Genomic DNA, 14,725 nt, shown 5'->3' on the forward strand with positions numbered 1-14,725 from the left:
TGTCGAACGGGAAGACAGAATGATGTTCAATTGTAAAGGATAAACTTAACAGTTTTATTCTTAGAAAGTATTTATTATACATCTTCCAAATTCGTTTAGTAAACCTAATCTACCCTTCATTATTCAAATATTCAGAGTGTAATTTAACACAGTAGAAAATGCTTCATTAGGATTATACTCTAGAATAATCGCAAGTGCACCATCAAAGTTTTATGCACTCATCTTGCTGCATGTATAACCTTCTATGCAGTTCATTCCATTACGTGCTTCAGTGGCGTAGTCTCCTGTAGATTTGGTTATCAATTGGAATACATCTTGTTCGAATGCAATAGCAAAAACCGAGAAGAAAATTCTTATCTTGGTTCTAGCGCAATTTACGCGAGAGGTCAAGTTCTGTTTACCATTTAATGGAGAATGAATTCTGGCATCGAGCTCTCGTACGATCGCACGATAAATATCGCAGCATAAATAATGTTTCTGATATTTCGTCATACGAGTTTCAAGTGAAATATTTTACTGCATCGAAACGAAAGAACGTAAATACGCCCGCGGGGTTTTTAACATAACCGAATTCGTTCCAGTGAAATTTTCTATATGCATCGTCGACGTAACGAAACCGAGAAGCATAATTAGTATAATTTACACATTTCGCTGGAAGTTTCAAATTTACCTTCGCGTAGAAAGGATATATTTAATTGACAAATAATTCTAGTATAATCATCCCCCAGCGAATTACCAATCAAGAAGTTTCAATAAAAGTTTAGTCGCGTTGTGTACTCAAGATTTTCGAATTACCATTCCCATCGATAACTTATTCGATGCTTTTGTTAATATTTCATAGGAGAATCTCAGCGGCAGAAGTTCTTAACTGCTAACTCGGTTAAGTTAAACTTGAAAAGCGCAATTTAAGAGAGTTCTCGAGGGGGTGAATAGCGAGAATCTTCAAACTTAATAAAATCTGATATTCATCGTCCCTAACGTACAATGTTTATTTGTTATTTAACAGCGGCATTCGCGAAACAACCGAGTAGCAACATTTTAACACTCCCGGATAACTTACTCGAGTAATCAAATCTAAAATATTAACCCTTTGCACTCGGGAGGTGAGTCACCATTTAGTTTGATACAGTACAATTATAAAGTTTGATGTTTAACACTGAACTTTGTGTAACGCGTCACTATGTGAAATATCAAAGTAAAATAGTATAGTGATCCCGGACGAGCCCCGAAGTTTATAGTGGGGCTACTATTATTGTAGATAGTGAAAAGGTGGATCTTCGGTAAAAAGAGAATTAGGAATAAATATATGTATTTAATGAGATAAGGAAACAATATGGACAACACGTAAAAATACAACTTAATGCCACGAAGGCCAACACACGACTCTCTGTCTGTTTTAACACACACCTCCATTCGCTCTGTCTTTCTCACCCTTGCACCCTTCTCACTCGCATCTTTCGTCCATAGTCAAAACTTACGCAGTCACGTACACACTTTTCTCACGGTCCAGTCGCTCAGTTCCAGACACTCTTCCTCGTATTCTTTCAGCCACTCGAGATTTTCTAAACGCAGTCACACTATTTTCCAAACATCCCGGCGCCGGTCCGTCGCAATACGACCTGGTCGCCCTTACGCACGCACAACAAACCATTCATCCTACAATACTTTAACCTACGCTAAATAATTCTAGATACTAGAATAGTTTTGTCCTTTAATGTATCGATTAAGTTATTTAAATTAGTCGCAACAAGCATCGTCTATATTTTATCAAAGAGTGTTGAATATTTCTAGCGAAAAACTTTCGAGTGCAAAGGGTTAATCCCAAAAGTTTCTCATACAAAGCAACCTTCATTCAAAAACAACCCCCAAGAAATCTCAAATAGTCTCATCACGATAAAAACCCTTCTATCAATATTCCTATTCCAAAACTATTCGAGTTTCTCGATATTCCTCACCGTCGAGACCAAAGATATTCAGATAATCAGCCTGAAATAAGACAGCCCATCCCCAGAAGCTCCGTACAATCAATCAGCATCAACGAACGACTCCATGGAAATCTACGATTCCCGTTAAAATCCGCAATCCTCCGTAATCCCGGGCATCGGATCAAAAACGCTCGACTCTGAGCTTTCAACGTACCGTCCGGTCAGTTTCCCGAACTGTCCCGTCCGGTTGCCGCAGTCACGTCTGCCGAGAAATCTCATCGACAAGGAGAGTTCCGTCAAACTCTCACGTGTCAGAACGTTTCATCCCTGTGGAAGCAGCCCCCGGCCCGTCGGCACGGGGGCTTTTCCTGCTTTCAATGGCAGGATGTTCGATTTGGAGACTGCGCAAAGGTTCTTCGTGGTTCGACGCAGGGCGGCGGGACACGGGGGTTGGAAACGGACGCATGGTATCCGAGGGGGTTGGAAACGCAGCGGGAGGAGGGATAGTTTCGCAGAGACGGTCTCGCTGGATGAACGTTCGGTGGTGGTTAGTCTCACAGTCACGCGCACTGGAGTCATTTCCCCGCTCGCCCCTCTGCAACCACCGCCACCACCCGTCGCACCTTTCCCCTCGCGTGCTTACGCACGCTTCTAATATACATCTTTTTCTGTTGTTTCCTTTCAGTTTCACATTTGCGCAGCGCACCGGCCACCCTCCATCGTCCCATTCTTTCCATCCGATGTATTCCATATTTCAGAGCTCGCTGCATATCGTCCCCGTATACTTGCATGAATGCATGAAAGCTATGAGTTCCCATTTCACCCCCACCCCGCTGCGCCAGCTGCACGCGTGCTCTTGAATCCCTTCTTAAAGGAACTGGCCAGCAACGCACCCCGATGTCTCCATTGCTCCTCCACCCGTCCCTCAACGCGTCACCGGAATTTCCATCGTCGCTCTTCCATGGACATAATCGATTCTAGCCGGATGAAATAATTTTTCACCCCTTTCCCGACGCTTCCTCCTCGGTTTCGCCTCGCTGCGACTCGGCTCGTTCGACGCTTCGCCACGCACTTGCTCTCCCTTTGATCCTATTCTTCGGCCGCCCCGCAAGCCTTGTTGCTTACCCATATATCGTCAAAGCGATCAGCCCAACCCCTGCCTTCCTTCCGCAAGCGCGGCCTAAAGGAATCGCTGCCGGAGTATCGCTACCATTTTTCTATCGCCGATCCGGAGGACGATCCGGATCTTGACATTATAGTTATTCCTGGCTATCGAGTTCTATGTTTCCGTACGCTCTCATGGTCTCCGTGGATCTAGCGACACAAGTGTTTGCTCTTCATCCGAGTTCCGACGTTTCCTGGAAACGTATCTATTGTCGTAATCCCCCGCTCGATGGTTCTACGAGCGGTATCTTGTGGATGGAATCGAACACACTTTCACGTCGTTTCAAAAAGAAATAAACAGAAAATACTACCCTTTAACTCCAACGAAACGAATTGTATTCTATTCAACAAATCCTCTCTCCATTTTATCCGCAACAGAAAACGAAACGTTAACGCTGAAAATCCCGAACAAATACACGCCGTTCCCAATTTCTTCGAAAATCCGCAAGAACACACACGCCAAAATTCGCCGCAACAGTGATTCCAGCGAGCAAACAAACCGACTTCGAACTTCCCCGCGAAACTACTACCTCCGCAGTCCCAACAGTGCCGAAACAAAAAAATCTGAAACAAGCCGTCACTTCGATTCGTACGGGCCGGCAGCAATAACAAGGGAGGAAACGAAAAGAAACGAGTTCTGTTTAACCGTCGCGTTGAAAAAAATCCCGTTCCGCCCCCGAAAATACCGGTTTCCGCGGCGTTCCCCGTATCGTTGTACGCCGGGGCGCAGCGCGTTTCTCCCGCGTGAATGCGCGCGCGTCTAGCCGTGTTTTCGAGAGGGTGCTGCGCGGCCGACGGGCGTCGACCGGTAGTCGAATTTGTAGCTTCCTCCGGGCAGGTGCCGCACGTCCGCCGTTCGAACCGTGTCGGGCAGCCCGACCCGCTCTTTCCCAGCGAGAATACCCTCCGGGGAGGACACCGTGGAAGACGTCGAGCAACGGAGGTAGACGCGGGGGCGCGCACGACCCCCCGCAGACCCGAGGGTTTCTTCGCGGCGTAGCCGTTCGGTGTGTTGCTTCCCGGTGCACGAGTTCGCGTTAACGATCGAGGAAGCGCGGTGTACTGCGAGTGTCGCAGCGCCGTGTGGACCTACCGCCCGCTGCAGTCGGTGATCGTCGGCGGAGCGGACCGGCCCGGAGAGAAAAAGGGGGATGATATCGTCGGGTGCGCGCGCGATATAGTGTCGAATCACCCTCGGCCGAGGGAGACCGTTTCTCGAAGGAAGCGAACACGGTGGCTCGCGAAACTCCAGGTATGTTTGAGGAACACAGCTTTTATCAGCGAGAACTCCGATCCACCGACGAAACACCGTGTGTTGATCTTCATCCCCCTCCCGGCCCGCTGCTGCTCCTTCGCCGCTGTTTCCCGTCACGTTGTCCCGCGACGGCGAATACTACTGTGTACTCTCTTAACGGAATGACTCGAGTTACATCGATTCACGAGCACCAGTTCCTCTCTCCTCTCTGCCACCCCTGCTTCTTTTTCCCTCGGTTTGTTGTCCCGGTGAGATTTATTTGAACACCTTTCCGCCGGATAAATAGACGGTTCAACGATGAGCAGATTTTATTTGATAGCTCGAATGGTTTAGTCGTGTTTGGAGATCCTCCGCGGAGCTGGGAATTTGTTTTTATGATTTGTTTGGCGGACGTTGCGGTGGGATTTGTCAGGGGAGGGTTGAAAGAGAGATCGCTGTGATGAGGATCGTACCGCGGTACGTGGAAGTTGAACATCTTCGTTCGCAGTGGTGAAAGCATTGTTATTTATTAAATAACTCGTATTGTATCTCTTTCGTGCGCGGAGAACGACGTTTGTCAGTCTCACCGTGCGCGATTAATTCCTGCGTTCTCGGTGAGGGTAGTTTTTGAATAAATATTCATTTGTAATTCCGACGAAAAGCTCCGCGTTAACCCGATGTGACGGGAATTGTCGAGAAGACTTGAATGTTTTGCGAGACCGGCTTAAGTGGATTTTCAATGTTTTGCTAAATGTTAATGACTCTTTAATTAAGGGTTGGAGCGCACTTCCAGTTCTTCGTTTTCATTTGTGCCGGAGCTGTCGGCACCGTTTTCTTAAATATTTAAAGGACAAGTATCTGCTGTTGGTTCTGACGTTAAGGGCACAGTAAATCAAGCCCACCGTGTCGATAATTTTCGCGTGATATGTGAGACTCCCGTGATATACTGCAAATAGATTTTCGTCGAGGTATTTCAATTGGTGTTGCCCGGCCCCGGCTGGCTTTCGAAACTTGGCAATTGTTGAAGTTCGGTTTTCCATGTCACTCACAGGTGGTTCCTTCTTGCTTTTTCATCTCCCTTTTTCCAAACGTCGCGCAACTTTTCCTTTTCATCATTGTGCGCTTTCATCACTGCAAGCTAGACTGGGGGCGATCGTTCAGTTTAATAGTCTTTGAGTTCAGAGCATCGAGGAATGGCTAAATTTAATTTTTCGTGCCAGTGAAAGAAGGATTCGAAACCTAACCCTTTTATCACTCGATTGATTTTCCTGGACCATAAATCCTGCTGAATATTTCGGAAAATTCTCGCTGAAGTACAGATCAATTCGGAGAGTAAAAATTCAATGAGAGTGAGCGAGGTTCTCCGTATTTAATTCTACAACTTTACGAAAGTAACAGGAGCAATACGAAAATCTGACAAATGTAAAATATGAATTGTTCGAGTAAATGAATTTCTTTCCGGGTTTTGGCATGAAGTTAACAAACCTTCCATATATTACGTTGTTACCTGCCGTGTAACTCTTCGCAGAATACATTTGCAGGACCCATTTGTTAGAAAAATACGAGGTTTCGAGAGGGTGGTGTACATGTACGCCATTCACAATCGTGTCTTTGAAACTGTAAAATTCTCATTTCACTTCGCTGCATCCCCCTTTACACAACGTTTTTTATTCGAACATTTGCATTGATCGCCGTGTTTGCAACACTTTACAATGTATTTCCGGCGAAAGCACGCAACATGCGAATTCCCAAAAAAAATGAGCTTCCGAATGACAAAAATGCCGTGTTTTAGTACTTAAACAAAACCAGCTGGATTACGAGAGAATAAAATATTCACCGTTCGTTGGAAACACGCTCTGTAAATCTGGCCAACGATAGACAGATGAAAAATAACTGAAGCATTTAATTATTTTGAGAATATCTCGTAGTATTTACATACAATTCATACGTATTGGTAAATAAATTCGTAATATATATTCATTAAATTCGAATTTCGAGCTGCAAAGAGAAGTGGATCGTAAGTCTATTCGGCTGACGAGGATTATAATTATATCATCCACGCGATGATTTATATTTTCCATAAGAAATTTATCAGGAATAACGCCTACCATTTTGTTCCCACACTTCGCTCACTTCAGAGACATTTAATTGCCACTGCAGTGCGCAAGAACTACCCCGCTACACCAGGAAAAACTGGTCGAGATTTATTGTGTAAAACCTTTCACGGCGATTAAGGGAAATTTGATTCCGTGGGGAGGGAAAAAATTTTAATAATCCCCGACGACGAAACGGCAAGAACGGAGCCGATGCAAAACATGCGAAGGTAAGTTAAGCCCGAGGCAACATAATGCAATCGAAATTTAATTAACGTTCGTTAAAGTGGAACGAATTAAATTCCGGCACGTGACGACGAGCCCATGAAAGTATTGCATAAGTCGGAAGTGAAATGAGAATATACAAGTACGTAGTGCGTTCGTCGTTTTCCTGTGGAATTAAATGTTACCAGTAATAATGCAAATAATTCATTCTTAATTAACGAAATTATTCATCGGGTAAAGACGAATAATGCCTCGTTTCAAAGTATGAATTAACATCGATCGTTGAGGAAAAAGAATGAATGTTTGGCAAAGACGATGAAATATCTATACCGTATTATTTAAACGAATGGATTCTCTAATTTCCTAACAGAATTGAACTTCTTCTAAACAAAAATACGCTCACCCCTTTTTTCCTATTTCAAAGATGTCGCTAGACCCTTCAACAGAAATGGTAACCAATAAAAAAAAGTAACTTTCCACAAAAGTTTCACCAAAACCGACGAACATCACTTCAGTGCATCCTCTCGTAGCAGAATAAATCTCGCCACTGTTTCACTCGAGGCTCTCCGCTGTCTCAAAAACAACTTACACCGAAAACATTGCGGAACGGTCGGTGTTAATACAAAACCAGCGACAAAGACACCGTAAAAAAGAGAAACAGAATTACTTCATCCGTCTGCGCTCGCAGATTGCAACCTAACGTAATATTAGTTTGAAACATTTACATCAGTCGGCAAATTGCGTGTACATGTAGCCACTGCGGGAAGTCACGTCGTACGAGTGTGTGTGTGTATATGTGTTGTGTGTACGTGCGCGCGCGTCGAGGGGCAAAAGTGTTGGTGCAAATGGCAACGAGAAAGTCTGCGGTGCTTTTAGCCTAGGAAAATCGCCGACCGTAGCTCTCATTATTCCATTTGTCGTCGGAAAGTTATTTGTAACCCCCGAAATTAGAACGGCGGTCGGAAATAAAATTTATTCCTTTTTGTTGTTTAACGTCGACGCGGTTGACAATACCGGGCCCGCAGAAATTGTTCGTCCCCGCGGGAACACAATGGGACACGACAATAACAGATGTCGGGATAAAAAAGGAATAATGTAGGGACACGACGCGATTCATATCGCGAGAAAAGATTCACATTTTTGATACGGCACTCTCGGATCCGTGGACATCGAAAAACAGGGGAAAATTATTATCGGTGACAGCTGTGTGGAATTGTTTATCCAGTTCATTTTTACTCGGTATCATTATATATATTTAACCCTTGGCACTCCAAAAATTTGTCACTAGAAATATTCAATTTATTTCTATGAGATGTAGATGACATTTTTTCAACTAACTTAACGAGGAATCTATTCACAGTATAGGAAACAATGGTATTTTATTTCCCCATTACACGTACCGACAGATTACTCAAGACTTAATGTTAAATACGGAATTTTACAATTTTGATGCACCAATCGAGTGACTGAGTGGCACCTTTGGAGTGCAAAGGGTTAAAGGGTTAAAGAGTTTTCCAAAAATACCCAACACTTTCCGATGAAATATAGTTAACATTTCTTGAAACTGGCTTCACGAGAAATCGTATATAAATTGAAGGAAGAGGCTGTTTTATTTTAATATTTCATTTACTACTGCATCGTACGAAACTTAACATTAAATATTAAACTCCATAATTTTTCTATCTGGCTGAGAGGAGCCTATGGAGTGCAAAGGGTTAATATATAAATTACGGTAACATAAGGTACGTGGAACATTGAATAACAATGGGAAATACGGACAGGAAAAGTCGGTACAATCCTTCAAAGGAGAAATCTACACGTAAAAGAATAATAAACCGAGAATGGAGTGTTGGATAACTTAGTTTTCTATTGAAGAAAACTGAATTGGGAAGCTTTGTATGTTATACGCACTTATTTCATATTTTCGATCTACATTTTCATGGAGATTCACCTCTTTTGTCTTGCACCGTCGGCTTTACGATACTCCGTAGAACTATGATAAAAGAGAACTCTTCAATCCCAGCGAATTCAAAGGTAAACTCGTGAATATCGGGTTCGCCGTCTTGGAAGTTCCTATTTCTCTGTGCTTTAGTGTAATCAACACTATTATTTATTGGCGTGAAATCCGTGTGCAGTTTGCTTTGAGACATTTACTCGGGATCTAAAGCTAGAATTCTGATTAGCGATAGTATTACTGCGCCGTCTTGGAGCAGTAATATCCTAGCTGCCATTGTGGATACGAATCTATTATATATAGCCACCGTCAATTAATAACCGTGTCTATAAATCTCAGAAGTGCTGTGTATTCTAATTAACAATTGAAATACGAGTATAAATCTTATTATCAGATCTTATTATCGCCGAAAACATCAGAGAAAACACGACTGTGCAAGTCCCTTGTGTTCCCAGAAAATATTCGGTTCTAATTAACAACTAAAGTACAATGAGTATAAAGATTTCCCTCTGCGACTCGAGAATTTCGAGTGTATTTGAACTCGTCGCAAAGAAGATCGTTTCCATAAATTCGTTTCTAAAAGCTGGGACTCGTGCAGACGTCCACGGTCTATTAGCAACAACGTCTACGAGCACTTTGCACTAATAAACTGCATCCGGCGCATAAAAAGTACGAGTGAACACTTCTCAGCCGAGTTGCCATAGGAATTTCTTCTAGAGCTATTAATTGCAGAAAAAGTCCGGGATTCTTGGTAACGTCTTGGCGCAGCGTAGCTTTACAGCGGACCTTCCCCGGCAACACCATTGTGTTCATGAGGGTGCCCGTAGCATCCACTTCTTTCACACGTCCGCACAACCGTTGGGAAAAAATGCCGAGGCAATTAGCACACTTTCCGCGAACTCGTTATTTAATTAACATTATTAAACATTCCCAAAACCAACTCGTTCAACCCTTCGCGGTCCGAAGTGCTCTTGGTTTGTCACTTTGAGGTTCACGTCGACGTTACTTCAATCAATTACAGTTTAATATGATTCTCTATTTTTTCAAGAATATCTGGGAGTCATTGAAATGTTACCTTTAAATGGTACAATTGTGATACTACAAATATAGAAAAAATTGTTAAAACAAGTAGAGGTAAAATAGAATGTCGAGTCTGATTCGACATAGGACTGCTAAGGGTTAAGTTACACGCGAATTTTATCTCACAGTCAAATTACCCCCTCATTTATTTACAAACACGCGAAAAACAATCTCTGATGCGAGAAATATATAATTCTATGCAGGTCACAGTATCCCGATGTCTTTTCCGAATCGAAAGTGCACTTCGAAGCGATCATTTTTCATCAAACACCAATGCATTTTCATTTATCCTACCCGGTCACGTTCGCGATAGAACAGTTTGCGAAAAAAAAATACTTTTCACCCCGGGGACCAGTGTGTTTATCAGATTCGTCGAAAACATCAGGGAAAACACAACAGCGGAAGTCCCTCGTGTTCGCAGAAAATATTCGGCTCGTGTTCGTGTCATTCTCATTGAAACCGTTGTAGTTTGAAATGCATGGCATCGTCAGTATTCACAGTGATGCCACTTATAACTGGCCCGGCTAATTCCCATAATTTAAAAAGCGAGAGAACAGCGCAGACGCGCCGAACGGGGCGCGCGCTCGTACGCGACACGTGCATTTATTTTTGAATGTTAATTAAAACGCGCACGGGAGGGAGGCGGAAAGTTTTGTATCGCGAAGGGTGGCCGGATTGGGTTTCCTCTGTTCCGATTTGGACACCGCAATGATTCACCGGGTTAAAGGTTGGCCCATATCGCAGAGAACTAATTTAAGTTCGCGGGCCGCGAAGTTACCAGGCGGGAATCGGGCTGACACGATGCACCCGCCTCATCCTGCCCCTCTCGATTTATGCTACGTTTCTAATTGCTTATTGTAGTTTCTTAAACGTCGATAACAAGCCGAGAACCCGGCGCTACTGATTTCCATCGCGGGAGCGTAATTATTCCTTTCATATGCCGTGGAATTTACATAGCGGTCCTCACGAAAATCCCAAACATTGACATTGCTACGCTCCGCGGACGCTGAAATTAATTAACTGCTGCTGCCATCTTTGTACCCGTACAATACTAATTCATAAATCAAATCGCGGCTCGGTTTAATTTCGAGTGTTCACGATTAGAAATTCGTTTCTTCCTTCTAACTGGATTCTCGATGAAATAATTCGGTTTTTCTCGAAACCAGAACAACAATCCAAATGTTCCACATTTTGATTTTTTATTTCACGCAGAATTCCCGTCTGACAAGTCTCAAACTCCCCGCGAACACTCGCGCTTCGTTCTCTCGCGAAAGGATCAAACGGGAATATTTCATTGTTCATTTTTCACCTACCGTTTCCACGTCAAAAACAAATCTCCCCGGGCTGAATTCAACTACAAGATAGCCTATGTGATTAATTAAATGCAACAATACCGGAGCAATTATTTTAGTAGACGCGGAACCATTATTCTCCCATCAATCTATCGTTTTTGAATTGTTTTCATTTCCGTGGCAACAGTCGAAACACACAACAGCCGTTTGCACAGTCGATTAACACTTTCATATTCCCTTTGCTTTTACGGTGTCCGCGTTCGCGCACGCTTGGAATAACACTGAACTTTTTCGGCTCGAGAGAGCATCGAGTGAATTCTAGGAAAAAAATCTTTGCGCGAGATAAATATCGCGGTGGCTCGTGAAATATGCACAGCATTTCTCTACCAGGTGGTATTCTCCCCTGCAACGTTCCACGCGAACAATTTTCCGCGTTGCGATACTTTACGCGAACATCATTCTATGAGCCTGCACATTCTACGACGTGTTTAACGTGTATACACGCCGCGACATACTTCGCATATCGCGGGCTCTTTTAATATGCGGGGTGTACTTCTAATTCAGTCCACTCCGCGTCTATTATGCGCGTGCAGTGCGCGCGGCAAGTGTGCCACGAATCGCGAATATTATTGACGAAATTCACACGCGCCGGACCGTAAATGAAAACACCATTAAACACGTACAATTATTTTTCCAGTTGGAACGACATTATTTCTCGCGGAGTGCGCGCACGCTCTCGAGACTAGTAAATATTTATTCGCCACAGGAATAAAACTTGCTGTCTGCTCGCTTTAATTCGTGTGACAAATAGTCACCCGCTATTCTAACGGGTCTACTAATTTCAGTGTTAATTTCACTCGACAAACTCCCCGTCCCACCCGATTACAAACCAACACCGCGACAGTCCGTTTATCAGCCGTAGACAAAACTGTGTCGCAAAAACACCGGTCAACTGTCCCAAATATTGACGTTCGCGCACGGTGGAATTCGAAAATTCGTACAAAGTCCCCGAAGAGAGCCGAAACTCTCTGCGAGGCTCAAATAATCGCGAGGAACTTTGCGCTGGAGCCGGCATCAAAATTGAAAGTTCCCCGGAGACCGCGCATATCCGGTGACTCGTAAACACGGAATCGCGGCGACGAAATAAAAACACGGGGGAGAGAAAAGGGGCGTTATTCGCGGCAGCCGGATCGCTGGAACTCGAACCGGGCGTATAAAATGCGCGTTGAATGGAGGCAGTCGGAGGATAAGATCCGAAACGCGGCCGTGGATTCCTCGCGCGGGCCCTTCCTCCTTTTCGCTTCTAAGCAAATCGAGCAGAATGAGGGCATTTTAATCTATATATCCAGGAATTTCCCGCGGCCGCCCTTTTTCGCCGGCGGGCTGGAGCGCGGAACGCTTTCCGCCTTCGTTTCGCAGTTGAATTTCAATTTATTAAAATGCCAGATCCCTCTCGAGCCCGAGGGTGGGTGGGTCTCGGGCGATCCTTTTTAACGTCGTCGCTTCGCTTTCCTCTTTATATCGCTCACCGGAAGCTGGCACGAAGCGCCGCGGCCAGGCCGCCCCGGCTCGAATGTCTGAATATAAACAGCGACGCTTTACAATTCATGACCCATGAACAGAACCTCGACTGTTCCTCCTACACCCCCTGTACACCGAACACCGACCAACCCTGTGTGTTTCTTCGTCGTCTTACCGTCCGAACATCGGAGCTTTCTGACCCCCGCACACTCGCGCGCACGCACACGAATACCTATTTTCTTCCCCCGGACGCGAGAAAGACCACCTACACGATTGTTTCTTCGCGATTTTCTGCGGAACCTTTCGAAATACGCCGTGTTCAAGTGCACGCGACGAATTCAACGGCGGACGTGTTCGGTTTTCATGGCTCTCGCTGCTGCTCTTTTTTCCCGCCGTTCCCTTTCCACCCTACCGTCGCCCGGGTAATTGTTGCGGTTGCTGTTTCGGAATGGAATTGAATCAAAGTTGACGTCCAATTAGAGGGGAACTTATTCGGTACGCCGGCTGCTGGTGTTTCGGTAATTTGTTTTTGGGTACGGCGTATGATTAACTGTTGACAAACGGTTGTCTGCGAGATTAATTTGTTTGCTAGTGTTTGTAACGTTTCGATGGTTTTGGGTGAATGTGGATTCCTTGTTTGGTTAGTTGTGAGATGAATGGAGAGAAATCTTGTGGTGGGTTAACGATGAAATTCATTCATTCATTCTCGAATGACGGGAAGAGAGTTCTGGGAAATATAGTAGCGGAGGGAAATTAATCGATGCTGAAGTTTGAACATTTCAACCCCCCTGTTGCCGTTTCACGTAACGATCTTCCCTCCTCAGTTCCTCGAGTGTCCGAACAAAAATGCAAAACGCTTCATTGTGCATAATTACGACGGTTAACTTTCCCCAGGAGTTACAATTGTTGTGCCGTGCATGCGGGGGCCCATCGAGTCGAACTGTTCAGAAAGTTTTTCGTTTCTTTGCCCCCGCATAAAACTCTGTACGTGCGGGGGCATGATTATCAGCGCGGAGAATGTCGGCCCTTAGAAACCCGGCCCCGAACTCGTGAACCTTTCGACGTCCAAACGAGCTACTTGAACGCAGACAACCTTTGACAACCGCTACATCGAGGAATACAAATTTAACCGAAACTCGGCAACCTGATTTCCGAAGCGCGTTTGTCGATACGTTTTTCCGCCCTCTGCGAATCTCGTTGTGACTGAAATCCGATTCGTAATTCTCTTTTCAAATCATGGAAATAAAATTACATAAAAGTAAGCTTTGAACTAAGAGCGTCGAAGATGAAATTATGTCAAACTGATTGAAAATATAATCGAAACATACTATTCTTTCGAAATTATTTGCTTCTGGATTCCTTGATTGGGCTTAGGGGACGAAATAGAATATTCAAAGATGAAAATAATCGTTTCTCAAATTATTCGTGTCTCGATTTCTTTGTATTAGCTTCGGAAAGTGTGTCGGAAACGTCAGAACGCAGAAGAAATCTATTTGTGAAATATGTCCGTCTGTTTAGCTAATGTTCTGTCGTCCGTGTTCCTCACGGAGTAACAAAAAAGCGGGGCTCGCGCCGCGAGAATAAAAATTGTGGGACGGATGATTGCGTTTCTGTGTGAGTCGCGCTATTCGTCTCCGCCTTTCTCCGCACACAAACCGGCGACAAAATTGTCGGACTCACGACAGTGAAATACTGACCTCAGAAAATTTCGCCGGGGGCTGCAGTGTAACCTTACTGCCCCAGAATGGACGTGTAACGGAATTATCAATTTCATTTGCGGTCATTTTTTTTGCGAAAACCGTCACCAGCTGTAACGCAATTATAAATAAAAATGGAAACACCGGCAACGTAGTTGAATTCGCGACCAGAGAGACCAGAACAATACACTGTAATAATTTTGTTTCGCCAATTATTTTGGAAATTATTTCACTCGGCTGGACCATCTCCTCAACGTTTTGTTTTGTCTTTTCTTTATTTATTTAACTATTTTTTAAAGTATTCAAAGTAAAATTAAATTCTGTCACGAAACGTACATTGTTTAGCGCTATTGGATCGAACTAAACATTATAAATTGTATTAAATCTTTCCTCATTAAATTGAGGTTGATAGTTATTTTTAGGTGATCAATTTCAAGCCTCGTTAAAGGCGGTTTGAAAATTTCCGTGTAAAAAGCGTGTTCTGAATTTTTCTGGAAAATTCCGCTTTCGCCAGTGTTTCGTTCTCCAGCAACGAAACGA

At 44.0% G+C, this 14,725-nt stretch overlaps 1 protein-coding gene across 2 annotated transcripts in view; it reads left to right on the top strand.

Annotated features, from left to right (window-relative positions):
* Positions 1-3,911: 3,911 nt before the first annotated feature.
* Positions 3,912-14,725, top strand: part of Stg-1 (stargazin related protein STG-1) — a 41,315-nt gene continuing 30,501 nt past the window's right edge. For both annotated transcript variants that reach the window (XM_076373688.1, XM_076373689.1), the window contains exon 1: positions 3,912-4,341. The gene's annotated coding sequence lies outside the window, so the exon portion shown is untranslated. The remainder of the gene's footprint in view (positions 4,342-14,725) is intronic.

The sequence above is a fragment of the Nomia melanderi genome, chromosome 14 (assembly GCF_051020985.1).
Source record: "Nomia melanderi isolate GNS246 chromosome 14, iyNomMela1, whole genome shotgun sequence".
Taxonomy (NCBI): domain Eukaryota; kingdom Metazoa; phylum Arthropoda; class Insecta; order Hymenoptera; family Halictidae; genus Nomia; species Nomia melanderi.